The sequence below is a fragment of the Bos mutus genome, chromosome 20 (assembly GCF_027580195.1).
Source record: "Bos mutus isolate GX-2022 chromosome 20, NWIPB_WYAK_1.1, whole genome shotgun sequence".
In the NCBI taxonomy this organism is placed as follows: domain Eukaryota; kingdom Metazoa; phylum Chordata; class Mammalia; order Artiodactyla; family Bovidae; genus Bos; species Bos mutus.
The window spans coordinates 31,919,081-31,938,514 of NC_091636.1; the positions used below are offsets into that span (position 1 = coordinate 31,919,081).

Below are 19,434 nucleotides of genomic sequence, written 5' to 3' on the forward strand. Positions count from 1 at the left end.
ATGTAACTAGAACTCTCAACCCTAATAAAATCTTCTCTTTAAAAAAAAAGAAGTCAGGTTTTGCCCCCCTCCTCCTTTAGGTTTTCTCAACAGAGAAAAAAACAACTTAAAACACAATCAGCCTAAGTATTATGAAAAATGTATGCCTGAGGTAGGGCTTCCCAGGTGGCACTAGTGAAAGGACCTGCTGGTCAATGCAGGAGATGAAAGAGACGTGGGTTTGATCCCTGGGTCAGGAAGACTCCCCCCGCCGCACCCCACTGCCAGAGAAGGAAATGGCAACACACTTCAGTATTCTTGCCTGGAGAATCCCATAGACAGAGGAGCCTGGTGGACTATAGTTCATAGGGTTGCACAGATCGGACAAGACTGAAGTGACTTAGTGCGCACACACACACCTGAGGTATCTTCAGTGATCTGATTTTTAACTAGACTCTTTGGCAGATGAAAATCATTAGCAAGAGAAACTGTAAAGTTTTTAAGATGTGTTGAAAAAGTTTCAGAGAAGACCTACAGCATACAGAGCTTCATAAACCTGAAATGACATTCTAAATTATACCTGGAAGTCAGTGATAACCAGAAGGTCTAGAATAAGAACTATGGATGAAATCTTGAAACATACTGGTCTCAGCAATGGCATCTTTACAGTAGAGATCAAAGGAGCCTGCATTAGAGCGCATCCTTTAATCTGAAGAGCATGGATAAATACCATCCTAGCGGCTATTGCTTCACCAGTAGAGTAGATTTGGGTTGGTGCCAAGGCAAAGGCACCTGAAGATCAGCGGACAAGAGGTTTTCTTCAGGCAAAGAGCATAATAGGATTCAACCACTGCCCTCAGCCTCTGGCCATTCTTGTATTCAATTAGTCATTCAATGTGCATGTTTGAGCACCTATCATGCATTATACACTTTCTGGGACACTCTAAATCAGCACTAAAGCTTTCCTATTTCATGAAACTGAGAATTCTACTGGAAGAAAATTTACAATAGCCAGTAAGCAAGTGAAATAAAACTCCTAGAGGAGAACATAGGCAAAACACTCTCTGACATACATCACAGCAGGATCCTCTATGACCCACCTCCCAGAATATTGGAAATAAAAGCAAAAATAAACAAATGGGACCTAATTAACCTTAAAAGCTTCTGCACATCAAAGGAAACTATTAGCAAGGTGAAAACACAGCCTTCAGAATGGGAGAAAATAATAGCAAATGAAGCAACCGACAAACAACTAATCTCAAAAATATACAAGCAACTCCTGCAGCTCAATTCCAGAAAAATAAATGACCCAATCAAAAAATGGGCCAAAGAACTAAATAGACATTTCTCCAAAGAAGACATACAGATGGCTAACAAACACATGAAAAGATGCTCAACATCACTCATTATCAGAGAAATGCAAATCAAAACCACTATGAGGTACCATTTCACACCAGTCAGAATGGCTGCGATCCAAAAGTCTACAAATAATAAATGCTGGAGAGGGTGTGGAGAAAAGGGAACCCTCTTACACTGTTGGTGGGAATGCAAACTAGTACAGCCACTATGGAGAACAGTGTGGAGATTCCTTAAAAAACTGGAAATAGAACTGCCTTATGATCCAGCAATCCCACTGCTGGGCATACACACTGAGGAAACCAGAAGGGAAAGAGACACGTGTACCCCAATGTTCATCGCAGCACTGTTTATAATAGCCAAGACATGGAAGCAACCTAGATGTCCATCAGCAGATGAATGGATAAGAAAGCTGTGGTACATATACACAATGGAGTATTACTCAGCCATTAAAAAGAATACATTTGAATCAGTTCTAATGAGGTGGATGAAACTGGAGCCTATTATACAGAGTGAAGTAAGCCAAAAGGAAAAACATAAATACAGTATACTAACGCATATATATGGAATTTAGAAAGAGGGTAACAATAACCCGGTGTACGAGACAGCAAAAGAGACACTGATGTATAGAACAGTCTTATGGACTCTGTGGGAGAGGGAGAGGGTGGGAAGATTTGGGAGAATGGCAATGAAACATGTAAAATATCATGTAGGAAACGAGTTGCCAGTCCAGGTTCGATGCACGATGCTGGATGCTTGGGGCTGGTGCACTAGGACGGCCCAGAGGGATGGTATGGGGAGGGAGGAGGGTTCGGGATGGGGAACACATGTATACCTGTGGTGGATTCATTTTGATATTTGGCAAAACGAATACAATTATGTAAAGTTTAAAAATAAAATAAAAAAAATAAACAAATAAAAATAAAAAAAAAGAAAAATGGTCAGACAGCACCACTGACTCCATGGACATGAATTTCAGCAAATTCTGGGAGACAGTGAAGGACAGTGAAGCCTGGGGTGCTGCAGTCCATGGGGTACAAAGAGTTGGACATGACTTAGTGACTGAACAACAATAAGTGGAAAACTATCAGATGGATAAATGCTATAAAGCAAGCATAACAGGATGACATGATAGAAAGTAAATGGAAACAAGGGTAGGGATGGTTGGTTACTGGGGTCACAAAAGACCTTTCAGTTGAGTTGAGACCAGAATGACAAGAGGAGCCAGCAATGCCAAAATCTGAGGATGAAACATTCCAGGCAAGAGGACAGTTAGCTTGGTGGGTTAGGGAACATGAGAAAAAGTCAGTGTGGCTGGAGTGTAGAGAGCTGTTTGTCCCCCAGCCAATTGCCTATAAATGTACACACTTCGGTTTCTGCCATACATTCTTCAAACTTAGGGTGAAACAGGGAAATCTAGAGGCAAAAATGTACCCATGTTTGTATAAAGCATAAAGAGATCTTGGGGGTTTTATGCATATAATAATGATCTTGATGGCAAGTATGTTTTCTAGTACTGAGAGACTGGACCCGTTTCTCAAGGTTGAAGGCAGAGAGTGCAAAGCTGGTAGGGTTAAGGAGAGCCCCAGGCGGCTGTGAGAGGAAGCGCAACTAACTGCCTATCCTCAGGAGGCCTCTGACCATAAAGGGAACACCAGAAATCTCTCCTTGATTCTTCAGGAGATTTGCACAAGGTCACAAGGTATCCTGTGGCACAGCAATCGCTCTCAAGCTTTTAACTCTCACCTGATTATTATATTCTGCCTTGAGTAATAGTTATTTCAGGATCTGTCTTCTTGCTACCATTAGCCTACAGGACATTTCTTGACAGAGACTGTTTCTTACCAATCTTTCTCTTTTCAGTATCTAATACAGTGCCTGGCACATAACAGATGCTCAGTAAATGATAAATTTCCTGGGTCTGCTTTTATTATCTGAATATTCCAATTATAGGAAAAGCATTCCAATTATAATGGTGCCCACATAATATACTTGTTTTGGTGTATAAGTAATAAATCCTTAAGAACTTCTGTGTCATCGACCAAAGGACAGATTCCCGGCAACTCTTGGCATAAACAGATAATGATGCTTGCTGAACGCACGCATGCATGTCTGAACGGACAAATCTATGAACAAATGCCAGTAAGAACAATTGTAGTCGTAGTGATTTAATTCATTCAGCAATGAGTTTCCACCATATGCTCAACATTAAAGCTAAGTGTCACAGAGACAATGAGTAAGAGAGACATGGGCTCTGCCATAATGGAGCTGTGGGTCTAGTGGGGAAGCATAGCTGAGGTCATTACACATGTATGTAATTAGGCTGCAAGTGCTTTGAAGAGATGCATGAGCTAGTTTGATGGTCACAGAAGGCTTCTTTGAAGTCCACTTGAAAGATAAGGTCTACTTTATTCAAAATGTAGACAATGGGGTCAGTGACAGTAAATAATCATGAAGTCTTTAGGAACCACGTAGACATGGAGCAAGTGGTCAAGAAAGATGAGAACCGATGGTAGCTGCGACTGCCTCTTGGTAACTAGCTGGGGATGGATTCCTGAGGGACTAAGTGGAATCTTCCTCTTCGCCATCTTTAACATTAGACTAGGGCTTTCCATGTGTGTCCCAATTGTGTGTGGTCTTGTTTAAACACAAGAGGATACACTGAACAACCTAAATTTGTCTTCTGCGGGCATTCTTGACCAGCCCACGATTCTTTTACTAGACACTTCAAACAGAGCAGCTTTGCTGTTTTTCTGACGTATACCAGGCAAAAATTGACATTTATTTTATGAGCTGAAGAAACAATGCATTGCCCTCATTCTCCCATCATTCAGGAAAAACAGCTAAGTGAAATTTTGGTCAAAATTTCCAAAGAGCTTTGGACTGAGGACAAGCATGGAAAAATTCAAGCCCAAACGAGAAATTTCCAGAATTTTAGAAGCAAGTGAAAACAGGGGGTTATAACAGTTCAGCACTTGCTGCCAGGAACAAAGTATATACGATATTATTTATTGCTGAAAGCCTTTCAGAGAGGCAGCATCTGGTTTCAGTGAGGTCTTGCTTTTATTCCCTCTAGCAGCTGGACTGAACACTACAGCACAAGGAGATCAACCAATTTGCCAAGGTGACACAGTGAGTTAGCGACTCTCTCCAGATTAGACCACAAGAGCCTCTGGCTCCTTGAATGCCAAGAATAAGTCACATGACCCATGCAGAGTTTAGCACTTTTTATCAACTCTCTCACTTTTCTCTAGTGGGAAGATCAGATATCACCCTGGATCCCTGTAAATGCCAACAGGCTGTGCCCCTTCCACTGGGATGTGTTCATTTAGGCTGTGTGTGCTAACAGCAGGAAGAGGCAGAAATGGTCCTGCAGTGTCCCGCTCATACTGGGAAGGGGATGATGGGGATCTGAGAAGCTGGGCACTCTGCTGTGGTCACTCCACATGTACTTCTGAGGCCAGGGAAAAGCTGATGAGGACGAGATTACTCTGCCAGGAGAAAGCGCCCCAAGCTTTTACTTCCCTGTGAGCCTTTTTTCCTACCCGTGTTATTGCTCACAGAGCCCTGGCTCCAGCAAACACATCCCTTCATTTCTTTTGCATATGTCTTCCATACCGACAGTGGAAAAGGAGGCTCTGTTGTTTCCTGAGCATATGTTTTCCCTACATCCCAAGAAGTCTGTTATTTGAGTTGCAAAGGGAACAAACACCACCACACACACTCACAAAATTTGTTTAATAAAAAATTTTAGCATTCATCCAATGGCCAAATTATCTACCAATCACTCTCCCCTTTGTATATGTGTTTGTACACACATATGCTATTATTATAATGCTAGTAATAAAAATAATTATCAAGATATTCATATAAAACTATTAATACTATTCATTATTAATATACTGGAATCAAGAGACCAATTTTAGGGAAAGAAGCAGAAGGAAGGGCAGTGCAGGGAAAGGATCACAGTCATTGTTTTTAATGTCTAAACTTCCAGCTGGTGGGTAATCTGAGAAGACCAGAAAACAGAACGCTGAGCCAGTTCATTGTGTTAATGGACTTGGCATATTCTAAATTGTTCAGAAGAATATCAGGAAAGGAACAAGACCTCATTTGGTCCTTAGACTCTGCAATGGCAAGAGCACAGCATCAAGAGAAATTATGCCAAGTGTTTGGATTACATGATCATGCCCAGAAGACATGCCTTTTTAATAACGTAAAACATACATCTACCCAGAATGGCAGTAACCTAACCTTCACCGTAAGTTGAACAAACAAGACACCACTAAGAAACGTCTGACAATCTCAATACAACAGGATTTGGAAAATCAACTCAGAACTTATTAAGATGTCAAACACAATAGAAATAAAGAGCATTTCACTTTGTTTCCTTTATATCACATTTTTTCTTTTAATTGGAACAGACAACATAGGTCCTGACCATAAAGAAGTGATGACATATCCCCCTTTGACTTAATATTACTCCAAGGGACAGTTATGCTAATTTAGATACTGTACTCATTCATTCAGTGTTATTGAGTGCCTCCATGACCTGGGTACTGATACAGGCCCAAAGATGTAGTCATAGAGGACACAGACACCTTCCTGATCTCCTGGAAATTCTAATTCGCTAGTTTGATCTTATTTCAAAGTTCAATTATTGTTTTGATAAATCTCACTTCAAGTATTTAAAAGAAAATCTTCATCAGAGGAAAATTCTTGTTATTACTGTCTTTTCAAAATTTATTTTCTCAACCCCCATTTAATATCAGTCCATTGGTATTAAGTTAACAGTTACTATCTTCTTAGAGGAAAGAGATGGAACATAATAAAGCATTGTTTTTTGTGCTTTGAGAAGATAAATTTCTAAATAATAAATGTCTAATGAATTAACCAGTAGGTTTGGTTGCTACATGCCAAACCAAGGGCTGTCACAACAACCAGGCCAACTGAAGAAGATGCCTCCAAGTATTAAACTTAATTCTGTCTCAGCCATAAAAGCTAAGCTAACATCTTTAGCAAGCACCAGTAAATAATTACACATTTTGGCAAATAGGTTCAAACAATCAGGCTTCAAAGTTTGCCCCAATTACCTGTCCAAAAAATTCTTTGTACCAATAGGGATCAATCCGACCACAGGGACACCAGGCAACTGGGCAGGACATAAATCACACAGGTCCATACCTCTGGCTCAGTGTAGGCTCCAACCTTTTGCTGATGTACACCAAAGTCTGTCCAAATCATATGAGCATGCCTGTGTATCTCTTCTCGTGAAAAACTAAAAAACAGCCATTTTATATTTGAGATCCTTCCACTGTTTCTCTAACATTCTCTCCCTTCTCCTCCTCCCCACCCCTCACTGTCTTGTCCCCTTTCCTTTCATTGTTTCTCCCCTACTTTCTCTACAGGGTGAGATACTGTTCTAAGCTCTTTGTATATATTATCTAATTTCAAAACCCCGATGAAGAAACTCTGCAATCATCATATGTAGCAGAAGGTTACACAGCTTGGAAGCAGCCAAACCAAGATCAGGTTCCTGAAACCCAAGGTTACATAGCTTGGGAGCAGCCAAACCAAGATCCCAGTTAGCCCTTCTGAGCCAACCACTGTGTCACGCTGCATCCAAGTGATTTTGGCTTATGTGTTTATGGTAAAGGTGAACCGTTTTTAGGCTTTAGATTGCAGAGTACTAGTGATCCAGTTAACAAACTCTCACTTTAAAGGTGGCAATCAAAGTGGTAATTAATGGGGCAGTTTATTACATTTTATATGTTGGCTGCACCAACTTCAGGTCTTTTGCCTCTCCCATATGGGGAACACATTGACAAAAGTCAGAAACAAATACCAGTTAGAGGTTATGATCACTTAAACGAATAATCAAAAAGTAAATAAAAATCTATCTATAACATTACAGTTTTTCTCTGTATCCACTCCAAAAGTAAGCCAAATAAAGCCTTTGTTTCCAGTGACAATCATTATTGTTATTCACTTCATGGGTCAGGAAGAGCTTTCAATGAGCATAGCTCTAAGATTTAAACTAAATGACTTGATGGAGAGAAAACGAAAATACGAACTACTGCAAGATCAACCTGCCCAATGAACTAATTTCTAGACTGTGATAAAATGGAAGAAATGCAAGGATTGCTACCGCCTCCTTCAACAACCATTTTCCAACTCAGCTCTGGTCTTACCGGTGGTGAAGCCTGGACCACCCACTAAATTTTCTACAGCTAAACAAACAGCTACAGTCCAGAGAAACACAAATTTCTTGGCTTACTGTTTTTATATCCACCCAGTGTTAAGTCAAGACTGTGTTCCAGAAGGTCACAGACTAAATCCAATAACACGCAATGGGGATCTTAATTAAGCCTTACTGCCAAATGAAGGAAATCATTAAGTTAGTCCTCAACCTGTGTCCACCATCTCTCTTCTTTCCTGTGAACAACTAACTCCCAGGTAAACAGAAGCCAAAGCTATGGAGATGACCCAGAGCACAGTAAGATGGATCTCACAGATGAAGAAAAATGCAACAGCTTATAAAGTGGGTTTCATTAGTAAACTGAAAGAATTAACAATAGGAAGAGAGTATACTGGAAGATAAGGAAGGAAACACATGATAACAACAGTTGCAAACAGTAGCTGTCTGCCATGAACGAGACACTAGCCTATGCCAAAGTAAACTACGAGGAAAAGAAATCTGTTTTTACCAGTAAGGCAAAACTGCTTTCTGGATTTGCAATCATTTCCCTGTAGAGTCATTCTTTGGTTTTCTGGAAGGGACCAGGTTCAAGGTCTCTATGGAAGTCTGATGAGATCTGGGAAAAAGCAGCAGCTAGTATGTATTTAGCAAACATATTAAGGGTCTACTAATGTGTAAGATACTGCATCTTGGGTAAACCTGCACCGTGCTTTATGACTCTGTGGCAGAAGTACTCTCTGCAACTTCAGTTGTGCTCTTGATAAAAGGTAACGGCCCTCTTCTGGCCACCTTTAATGAGACAGCTGGCTTTGTGACTTAGCTGGCCCATCACGCCCCCACCACTCTTTCTCCTCCAAGATGTCACAAATTCCCAGTGAAATGGAGTGTCTTATTGGTCCCTAAAGACCCAGTCTTCTTTTAGACATTGGAAACGTAGGAAAGTTTACAAAGCTCCTTTATCAAATGGAACTGGGATGATACTATTTACGGGGACCCCATGGACCCTCCCACAATCTTTTCCTTCCATCTTCCCTTCTCTTTCTGTAATAACTACCGATCTTTACCAATGTCCCTGCCATGACAGAGTTCCAGGGGCATGCCTGGGCATTGCCTCACCAGAGGTCCCAGGTTCATCTCTGCCCTGTCCTCCATCTTCCTGAGGTCATGCCCCAACTTTGACCTCTGTTTCTTAAATCCTGAACCTTGTTCTATGGCTTCTTCACTAAAGTTGATTTCAGATTATCTATCTCTGGATTTTTTTTTTTCTTGCATCTAGAACCATTTATGTCCACGATCATGAATAGCTGGGAGTTTACATAAACCCAGATAATAATTTTTGGGGATCACAAATTCTAACAAGAGGGAAGAAAGGGCTGGGTTATCAGAGAAGCAAGGCTAAAGATTTCTCCAAGAAATATAGCATGAATTTATCTTCTGAGTGTGAAATCTCTGGGTCTGCCTACCCAAAGATGTGACCTTGCTCATGGAAGATTTGCAGAACAAATCTTGTTTGAGGACCTACAATAGGCCACTTGTAAGCGGCCAGATTTCTGCACGTGGAATCCAGAACATAGCTGTAAGGTGCATCTTTTGACTTAAGCAATTATTTTACTATATTTAGTCACAGTTCTGGTCAAGAACTTGCCCAAATTTGACTAGGAAAAATAACAAAGTAAGTTTTATTTTGATTTTCCTGTAATTAAACATAATTTTTTCAAGAACCTATAGGATAGTAAAGAACTTTTATACCAACCTCATTCATGTCTACAGCCAACTCATGCTTAATTACTAGAAAAGGGAACAGGAGAAAGGAGGAAGGTAAGATACATAAGTTAAAGTCACAGATAATCCCCAAACCTCTTTAATCAAGTTTTAGCCTCATCCTGCTAAGCCTTTTATCAGAGTTGCTAAGAAAGAACCAATGTGACATACTTAAGCTTTATCTCATCCATTTCCTCTCCCTGGCCTCTAGTTGGGCTGCTAATAAGCTATGAAGTTGCCAAAGATAGCTGGCCTCCACATGGAAGGGAGAGGACTAGAGGCTGAATAATCCACAAAGTCATTTGGAGACTGCACAAATGACTTTTTACTGTGTACAACTCATCCCAGCCTTGGGATGAGATGATTAAAGAGGCTGAGTAGGGCATTTTCCTCTCATATAACCTATACAGTTGAAATCTCACCAAAGAGGTAAGTTTGGGGTGGTGGTGGTGGTTAAAACATTAGGTCTCTAGTAACCATTTGATTATGGAAATTTGGCCACATTAGTCTACTGAGATGCAGAAATGTGGAGGAGCTAATCAGTGATACCCAACCTGTTAGTGGCAGACCAGAAGACTATGCTTACAGAAGGGTACTGTTTTCATCATAAACTTCACGAAGGATCTAATTCAATTTTATTTCCTTGATCATTAAATTTTTTTTTCTCCCAGAGCCACGAGTTCAGGACATCAAAGAAAGAACCTTAAGGTGTTCAAAAATTTTTATTTTGGCAGGGGGGCTGGCGTTAAAACACCACAAGTTGAGAAGTAGATCAGAGCTGGTAGAAGGAACCTTAAACAGAATTGAGAAAGAAGATGTGTCACAGCTAAAATATCCAAGTCAAAAACTGTTATGGGGTGTCTACTTATGCCATTACTTTTATTAATTCACAGTCTATAAAGCTAGTTTTCAATGAGCAACCTGCTAGTCAAGTGCAGGACCCTAAAGGATTTGAATATATAGTTAAGCTTTACTACAGAGAAAATGCAGAAATGAATATTGATAGATCATTCATTCAAATATATATTAATATTCACTGTTGCATTTTCTCTACCTTTTCTGTCTCCTGACACCTTAACTGTCTCCTGAGAAATCTGTATACGGATCAAGAAGTAACAGAAACAGACATGGAACAATGGACTGGTTTAAAATTGGGAAAGGAGTACATCAAGGCTGTATATTGTCGTCACCTTGCTTATTTAACTTACATGCAGAATACATCATGCAAAATGCCAGGCTGGGTGAATCACAAGAGGAAATCAAGATTGCTGGCAGAAATATCAATAACCTCTGATATGCAGATGATACCATTCTAATGGCAGAAAGCAAAGAGGAACTAAAGAGCCTCTTGATGAAGGTGAAAGAGGAGAGTGAAAAGGCTGGCTTAAAACTCAACATTGGAAAAATGAAGATCATGGTATCCAGTCCCATCACTTGATAGCAAATAGAGGGGAAAAAGTGGAAACAGTGACAGCCTTTATTTTCTTGGGCTCCAAATCACTGTGGACAGTGACTGCAGCCATGAAATTAAAAGATGCTTGCTCCTTGGAAGAAAAGTTATGACAAACATAGACAGCATATTAAAAAGCAGAGACATTACTTTGCTGACAAAGGTCTGTCTAGTCAAAGCTATGGTTTTTCCAGTAGTCATGTATGGATGTGAACTGCTGCTGCTGCTAAGTCACTTCAGTCGTGTCCGACTCTGGGCCACTCCATAGACGGCAGCTCACCAGTCTCCGCCATCCCTGGGATTCTCCAGGCAAGAACACTGGAGTGGATTGCCATTTCCTTCTCCAATGCATGAAAGTGAAAAGTGAAAGTGAAGTCCCTCAGTCATGTCCAATTCTTCGTGACCCCATGGACTGCAGCCTACCAGGCTCCTCCATCCATGGGATTTTCCAGGCAAGAGTGATGGAGTAGGTTGCCATTGCCTTCTCCGATGGATGTGAGCACTGGATCATAAAGATAGCTGAGAACTGAAGAACTGATGCTTTTGAATTGTGGCACTGGAGAAGACTCTTCAGGGTCCCTTGAACTGCAAGGAGACCAAACCAGTCAATTCTAAGGGAAATCAGTCCTGAATGTTCATGTGAAGGACTGATGCTGAAGCTCCAATACTTTGGCTACCTGATGCAAGGAGCTGACTCATTGGAAAAGACCCTGATGCTGGGAAAGACTGAGGGCAGGAGGAGAATGGGGAAACAGAGGATGAGATGGTTGTATGGGATCACTGACTCGATGGACATGAGTTTGAGCAAGCTCTGGATATTGGTGATGGACAGGGAAGCCTGGCATGCTGCAGTCCACAGTGTGGCAAAGAGTCAGACATGACTTAGCAACTGAACAACAACAAATGTATATAAATCATATATGTGTGTGTACGTCTATGTGTGTGTGTGTGTATGTATTATATATTCACGAAACAAATAAGTCCTTCTATTATATGCCAGGCACTCATCTAAGCACTGGGGACAGACATCTTTTCTCCAAACAAGCTGTCAGTTCCAAGAAGCCAAGTACTGTTTGGGAAAGGTGAGGAATGGGAAGACCAATCCAGTCATATCACCTAAAACTTTGAGAGTTCCCTAGGGGGGGTCAAGTTCACAAGGGTCTGCTGCTCTCGTCAGGATTTCCTATACTCCCCCTCACCTCTGTGCCTAATTATTCACCATATATTGATGAATACACTGGAATCTGTACATTTCTGTGCCTTAAATGGCACCTGCCGACTCCTGGATCCACTGGAATGACTCCGGTCTGCACCCCAACCTTGAGAACCTCTGCATTTATTACCCTCTGCCCTATCAACCTCAAACACCACCACCACCTCTCAACACCACCCTCATGAAACCACGTCCAGCACCAAAAGGAGTTAGTCATCATCTCCCTGCCCCTTCGTAATATTAGCATAAACCAGTGCCATGGCCATCACTATGGAATATTGGGAGGATCTGTGTTCTCTAACTATACATTAAGACTGGTAGTGGGTATAGAGGTAATACATTTCAAATTTCCATCAAAAATCAATTTTACAGTAACCCATAGCAGTTAGAGCACAGGCTAACATTTGAAAAGCCACAAACCTAATTAACCTAACTTTTAATTGATCTCATAAAAGCTTGGATTTCTAAAGGGGAACAAACAGTACTTATGTTGGTAGAAGGGTATAAAAAGATACGCAACCTGGCACCACAATCTTTTCCAGCACACCCTTTATAATAAATGACTAAAATACCAAAGCTTAAAAGGTTAGAACATCCTCGGGGGCACTGTGGTGAGTATGAAACAGTATGCAAGTCTGATGCATACCAAAGAAAACACGAAAACAGGCTTGATAAAATCCACTCTTCCTGTCACATATGCAGACAAACATATAAATAACATCAGAAGAAAAATAAAGGCAGACAGACTGTTCTCTAGCCTGGAAGGAAATTCTGATGAATTCTAAAGGAGTTCGAGGTTCATTCATTCAGTCGACATTTTTGAAATGCCTCTCTCACATGTGGGCCTAAGTTCCAGGCACTGAAGATCTAGCGGAGAAAAACACAGGAAGCAAATAAAATGAAAAAGTCCACAATCCTTGCCTTCCCAGAAGCTTGTAGACTCACGGATGTGGGTCAGGCAATAAGTGAGTCATATATATCAGATGATAAGTGCCATGGGGAAAAATAAACAACGACGTGCAGGAGAGCGTCGGGGTTGGGGGGACAGTGAGGCTGTTGTCCTCTTAAAGGAGCTGTCCAGGGAAGGTGCCATATGCAGGACACATTAGCATAAAGATCTGAAAAAGATGAAGAAATCAGGAGGATTTAGGAGGAAGGTCTCACCAGGTGGTAAGAAGAACAAAGACAGAAGCCTGTCGGTGAGTGCTCTCCTGACACATAGGAGGAGGAGGCAAGACAACTGAGAGTAAGCCAGGACAGGCTGTTCTGTTGCAACGTGTGTTTCTGTAACAGTAATTAGCTCATAGGCTATTGGCAGATAGTAGCATAAATGTTGGTATAACATGGAAACATTTGTTTTGTTTTTTTATTAGGCAAAAGGAGCCAGAAGAGCCAGAATAGAATTCTCATCTTTTAGCAGGAAAGGAGAAAGACCTTAGGTTGGCTGCCGCACAGGCCAGAGGGATTTCACCTCCAACTGAGAGAATGAGCACCTGCCCCTTGCTGTCTCCCCAAAAACGTGCAGCTCTCCCAAGCTATCTCTGGTGAGTGCTGGGGTTTTAAGTCATAGAAGATTAGGAGAGGCCCACTCTAATCCTACTTTCCCCCCCAAGTCCTATTTTTTTGAGTACATTTTTCAGATGTAAGGAAGAACATGGGCTTCCCTGGTGGCTCAGCTGGTAAAGAATCTGCCTGCAATGCAGAAGACCTGCGTTCAATCCTTGGGTCAGGAAGATCCCTTGGAAAAGGGAACAGCTACCCACTCCTGTATGCTGGCCTGAAGAATTCCGTGGACTGTAGAGTCCAAAGGGTCACAAAAAGTCGGACACAACTGAGTGACTTTTTTTTTTTTTTCCAGAACACAGAGTTTTACAGGAAGTGTGTACGTGCTAAGTCATGTCCAACTCTTTGCAACCCTGTGGACTCTAGCTGGCCAGGCTCCTCTGTCCATGAGATTCTCCATACAAGAATACTGGAGTGGGTAGGTATGCCCTTCTCCAGCAGATCTTCCCAACCCAGTGATTGAACTTATGCCTCTTAGGTCTCCTGCATTGGGAAGGTGGGTTCTTTACCACTAGTGCCACCTGGGAAGCCCCTGTTTTACAGGACACACATATACTGTTATTCCAGAGACATCTGCCGAGTGCAGGGCCTCACAGGACACACGAAATGGGAGGGTACTGGTGGGCTTTGAGAGGAAGCATGAGATGACCTGATGCACTGATAATAAAAGCAGTGGTACAATGGAGGAACAGAGGGTGAGCAAGTGGAAAGCAACAGACCAGTGAGGGGCCTTTGCAACAGTCAGGTGAGAGAGGGCTGGCCCAGGAAGTGAGCAGTGACAATGGAGTAAGACAGAGCCAAGAGGACTCCACTGCTTTTCAGCCTAAGCAACTGACACTAGATGACTGAAGGGTGATTCAGTTAAGGGTGGTCACTTCAATTTTGGTGAACTCAATTTCGAGTGGCTATAAATCAAGTGGGAATTTCAACTAGGTAGAATGGCAACCCCACTCCAGTACTCCTGCCTGGAAAATCCCATGTACGGAGGAGCCTGGTAGGCTGCAGTCCATGGGGTGGCTAAGAGTCAGGCACGACTGAGTGACTTCACTTTCACTTTTCACTTTCATGCATTGGAGAAGGAAATGGCAACCCACTCCAGTGTTCTTCCCTGGAGAATCCCAGGGACAGGGGAGCCTAGTGGGCTGCCATCTATGGGGTCGCACAGAGTTGGACACGACTGAAGTGACTTAGTGGCAGCAGCAGCAGTCAAAATAGACGTGTCCAAAACTCAGGAGGGAACAGTTTGAAAGTTTTCAGTGTATATTATATTAAACCCTTAGAGTAAATGTATTCAAATTTTCAAAGACTGATTTTTCCAGCAACCTACTAGCAGCTGGAGTAGAAGCCAAAAGCTACAAAACCTGTGGACTTGGGTTTTAATTCTTAGTATGAGAGCCTGGATTCCTGGAATGGGAGTAGGGGAGTGCTTATGGTGGGAGAAGGGTGCCGGAAAAGGTCTGAAGCCAGCTCTGGGTCATTCTAACAGTCAGAGGTGGGGGTAATGAGCAAAAATAGCAAAGAGCTTACAAGGAAGACCTGTGAAGTGTGAGAAAAACTAGAAAAATGTAGCGTCCTGGACATCAAGTAAGAAGTGTGGGTGATCCAAGAGGTGAACTGAGATGAGGACTGAGGACGTGCTACTGAATTTAGCAAGTGGGACAGGGCAGCAGCTGTCCCAGTGGCCAAGCTCAGCTTCCATCTGCTGTCCCACCATAGTCAGTGGGGTACATTTCAGCCAAACATGGAGTTTTGTTGAAAAGGATAGAAAAATGGGGGGGGGGGCGGGGCTAAAAGAAGACATAGGATCTACAATTATATGCTTATCTTTTATAATAATGTTGGGACACTATGGCATGTTTTTATGGTGATGTAATGATCCAGTGGAGAGGAAAAAATAAATCTGAGAGAGAGAGGCAGAGTTGTGGGGGTAATGTCCCTAAGAAGAAGGCAAGAGAGAAAGCAGGTGTCATGTGAAGAGGTTTGCCTACAAAATGCTGTGTTAACAGGAGGAAGGCAGAGCTGATGGGCACTGACTCCAGGAGAGAAGCAGGTGTGGTGGGAGCTTGCAGATTCCCTTCTGTTGTGCGTGGGGTCTATCTTCAGTGAGAGAGAAAGGCGGCTATCTGCACAGACGTAGGATGCAGGAAGGAAGTGTTAGGGGCTTGAGGAGAGCAGTGAGAAGAGCTGTGAAATAGTTGTCTAGACAAAGTGAATGGATCAGGGAAGACGGCTTTGACAGTTGTATGAAAAACTTGGGGAGGTTAGTGGCCGTGCATTTAACCAGCAACCGACCATCATGGTGTGTGTTTTCTCCTGTCATATTCAGCTCTCAGGTGCTGGCATGGTGTAGGTAGAGAGCTGGATTTATTCTGGGCTGGAATTTTGCCAAACAAAAGTATGATGAAGCAAAAGAAGTACAAAACATTATAATCAATTGCTGCAGTCTGAAGCCAAATTCATCAGCTGAAATCTTAATACCCAAAGGTGATGGGATTAGTGGTGAGGCCTTTGGGAGGTGATTTGGTCTTGAGCCCTTGTAAATGGGATAAGGGATCTTATAGAGACCCCAGAGAGCTCTGTAGACCCTTCCACCGTGTGGGCATACAATGAGAAGTTCGAGACCCAGAAGAGGCCCCTCACCCAACCAAGCTGGCACCCTGATCTTAGACTTACACCCTGAGAATTGTGAGCAGTATGTTTCTAGCATTTGTAAGCCACTTAGACTGTGGCATCTTGTTCTAGCAACTCAGAAAGGACTTAGGTATGAGACATAGAATAAAGGCATTGGGTAAGGATGTTTATTTCTTGTCAAGCTGCCAATGGAACATTAATCAGTATAGCCTTTAACCAAGCGACAGCCCACAACTAAACATCTCATCACATAGTGATACTTCTGTCCCTTTTAAAGACATTATTTTTCCCTTTCCTGCTGGTGAAACAACAGTAACTTCAAATACAGACTCCCTGTTGGCTGATGTGTAAGATGGGCAATACCACTGTTCATACTGAGAGCAGTCATCTCTTGGGACTCACTATTTATAATAAAGAATCCCCAACCCTGCCTGCCATGAGGACTCTGGAAGATACCAGGGCTGCAAGAGCATAGGGCAGAACACGACCCAAGAGCTGGGAAATCATTCGCAGGGTATTTTTAGGCTTGTGCCTCCTCCAGGCTTTCTTACCACTCCTAGTTTATCCCTAGTTATTATACTCCTTGCAGAAATTCTCAATGACATTCTCACTTTTCTTGTTTTTCCTGTTTGCTATCAGGGAGCTACAGGGCCAGCCCCCTTTGGCCCTACAACCACATTCAGTGCTGCGACTGGGACAGATGGAAATGAGCAGCAATTCTATCTGCCATCAGGTGACTCCAAGTGTATTTGAAGGCGATTCAGAAAGGAGATGCTAACCCAAGATTAAATGAGTGCAGGGCTCGGAATTCCTTGAATACACCGTTCCTTTTGGGGGGCAGTTTGTGGGGGCAGCATTTCCCACCTGGGCCAGTTCGTCTCTGATTAACTCTTCTTCCCTAGAGGATCCATTCTGGGTTTCTCTCTTTACTGCACCTCAGAAGGCTGGTCTGCTGGGGGCAGAGTCTGCAGGCTCCCTTCCTGGCTGACTCTCCACTGCGTTTGAACAAAAGAGACCAGGAGGTTGAGAAAGAGGTCGGGGATGACCTCCCCCCGAGTCCCCACGCTCTGTCAGAACCTGTCCCCACCGGACCTTAGCTTCTGTCATATGGTCCCTCCTCCCAGAACAACGGTAACACAATTTCCTTCCACTGCTGCTCCAGGTCTAGGGGTGACAAGAGCCTCCCTGGGGCCGGGGTCTGAGAACCTCAACATGCCTTGTTGGTGACTTTAGCCCCACCCATACTTCCTGCATTTCCCCTTCATTAAAGTCTCAGGAACCTCTTGAGTTAGATTCTGTTTCTTGCTGACTGACACATAAACCATTTCAAATTCCACTATGTGTAATTTGGGTTCTTCCCAGATAGAGCTGGTGGTAAAGAACCAGCCTGCCAGTGCAGGAGATGCCAGAGATGTGGGTTCGATCTCTGGGTTGGAAAGATCCCCTGGAGGAGGGCATGGCAACTCACTCCAGAAATCTTGCCTGCAGAATCCCACAGACAGAGGAGCTTGGTGGGCTACAGTCCACAGGGTCGCACAGAGTCAGAAACGACTGAAGCGACTTACCACACACACACACACACACACACACACAACTTTACAACTACACTTTGGTGCTGAAGCTGCTAGACCAGAGGAAGGAAAAGCAAATTCCAAACAAATAATATATTCATTCATTCAATGTAGGTGAAAATGCTAACATCTATGCCTTGTTAAAGGGAGAGACAGAACTCCACTGTAAGAACCTCAGAATAACTTAACAGGGAACCAGGTTTACAAACGGCTTTTTTCAATAGAAGTTTCACTTCTCAAATTGAAGGATACTTACAAAGGCTAGTGATCACCTTTGTTGAAGTCTTTTTCCATTAACTGTGACTGTGATATAATTACGGCTTCCCTGGTGGTTCTGTGGTAAAGAATTTGCCTGCCAATGCAGGGGACATGTGCAGATGTGGGTTTAATCCCTGTGTTGGGAAGACTGCCTGGAGAAGGAAATGGCAACTCACTCCAGTATTCTTGCCTGGGAAATACCATGGACAGAAGAGTCTGGTGGGCTACAGTCCATGGCGTTGCAAAAGAGCTGGACACAACTGAGCAACTAAACAACAACAATCAGCTTAATAGGATTTTTGGGGAGGTTGTCCTGGCATAATAAAAGGCCCTAAGATTGTGTTTCAGAGAATGAAACACAGGAAAGAAGAATTTTAATATACTTCAAAAAAAGTTTAGCAGTAACAACTGGCCCATTCAATAGCTAATTTGTGCTAAGTCAATAGATTAGAAATACAGTCTTATATTTACTGAAGATTAGCAGTCTGGCTATAAAAACTGAGGTCAAAGAATACTGCTGTTAATTTTCAATGAATTCGCTTAATAATCAACTGCTAATGACCATATCCCCATTTCCTTGTAAGGACCCAGAATCCTGAAAGTCTAGGGGAAAATCTGCTGGTATCACCCAGGTGAACTCAGGTCAGGGTGAGATTTCTAAAAAAGATCCGAGTCCAATAGGTTCTTATCTAAAAGAAAATAACTTTTCAGATTGACCAATGTCACTGGTGATGTAAACACCCAACAGATGTCAACAATAGATTGCACAAGACAGCCTATGAAGTCTGACTTGAAGGATTAAAAAATGTATTCCTGTTAAGAACTAATAAACAGGCAATCTACCACTCAATTTAGGAGTGATCAAACATATTTTGCTGTACGGTGAGCAAAGGACTATATGTTGGCAACTTTTTGCTTCCAAGAAGCATGGTAAAGTATGCAAAACTAGACAAAGCTTAGTCAAATTCCAGCTGTGCCTTTCTTACTTTCATTAATCTTGAGCATGTAAGTTAACTTCTCTCAGCCTTATTTTATCATTCAAAATACAGGGAAAATATTTATTTCTCTTGCTTCAAAGATTTCATCGTTTATAAGATGTCCTGTCTTGGGAGCTCAGTCCAGTGCTCTATGACAACCTAGAGGGGTGTGAGGGGATGAGGTTCAAGAGGGAGGGGCTATATGTATGTTTATAGCTGATTCACTTCATTATACAACAGAAACTAACACAATATTGTAAAGCAATTATCCTTTAATTAAAAATAAATTTTAAAAAACAGATGCCCTGCTCTCTCACTTAGAAATGACATCTGGGAGAGAAAAAAAGAGAAAAACATTACCACAGTAAATATATGTATCAATTATACAGGGCATCTGGACTTTAGAAATATTAAACTGGATAAAATTTCCATCTTGGAATCTGGAAAATAGAGAATTCCAGAAAAGCATCTACTTC

The 19,434-nt window shown here is 42.2% G+C and overlaps 1 protein-coding gene and 1 long non-coding RNA gene across 4 annotated transcripts in view; one reads left to right on the plus strand and one right to left on the minus strand.

The window, feature by feature from the left end:
* GHR (growth hormone receptor) overlaps nucleotides 1-19,434 on the minus strand; it is a 312,019-nt gene that overhangs the window by 211,470 nt on the left and 81,115 nt on the right. The window contains exon 1 of one of the 3 annotated variants that reach the window (XM_070357602.1): nucleotides 6,520-6,643. The exons of the other annotated variants lie outside the window; for them this stretch is intronic. The gene's annotated coding sequence lies outside the window, so the exon portion shown is untranslated. Of the gene's footprint in view, nucleotides 1-6,519; nucleotides 6,644-19,434 lie in introns of those variants that run through there. 3 annotated transcript variants of the gene reach the window in all.
* Nucleotides 13,393-17,010, plus strand: LOC138984196 (uncharacterized). The gene is made up of 3 exons (XR_011461462.1): nucleotides 13,393-13,502; nucleotides 13,817-13,939; nucleotides 16,792-17,010. It is a non-coding gene; the product is annotated as an uncharacterized lncRNA (long non-coding RNA).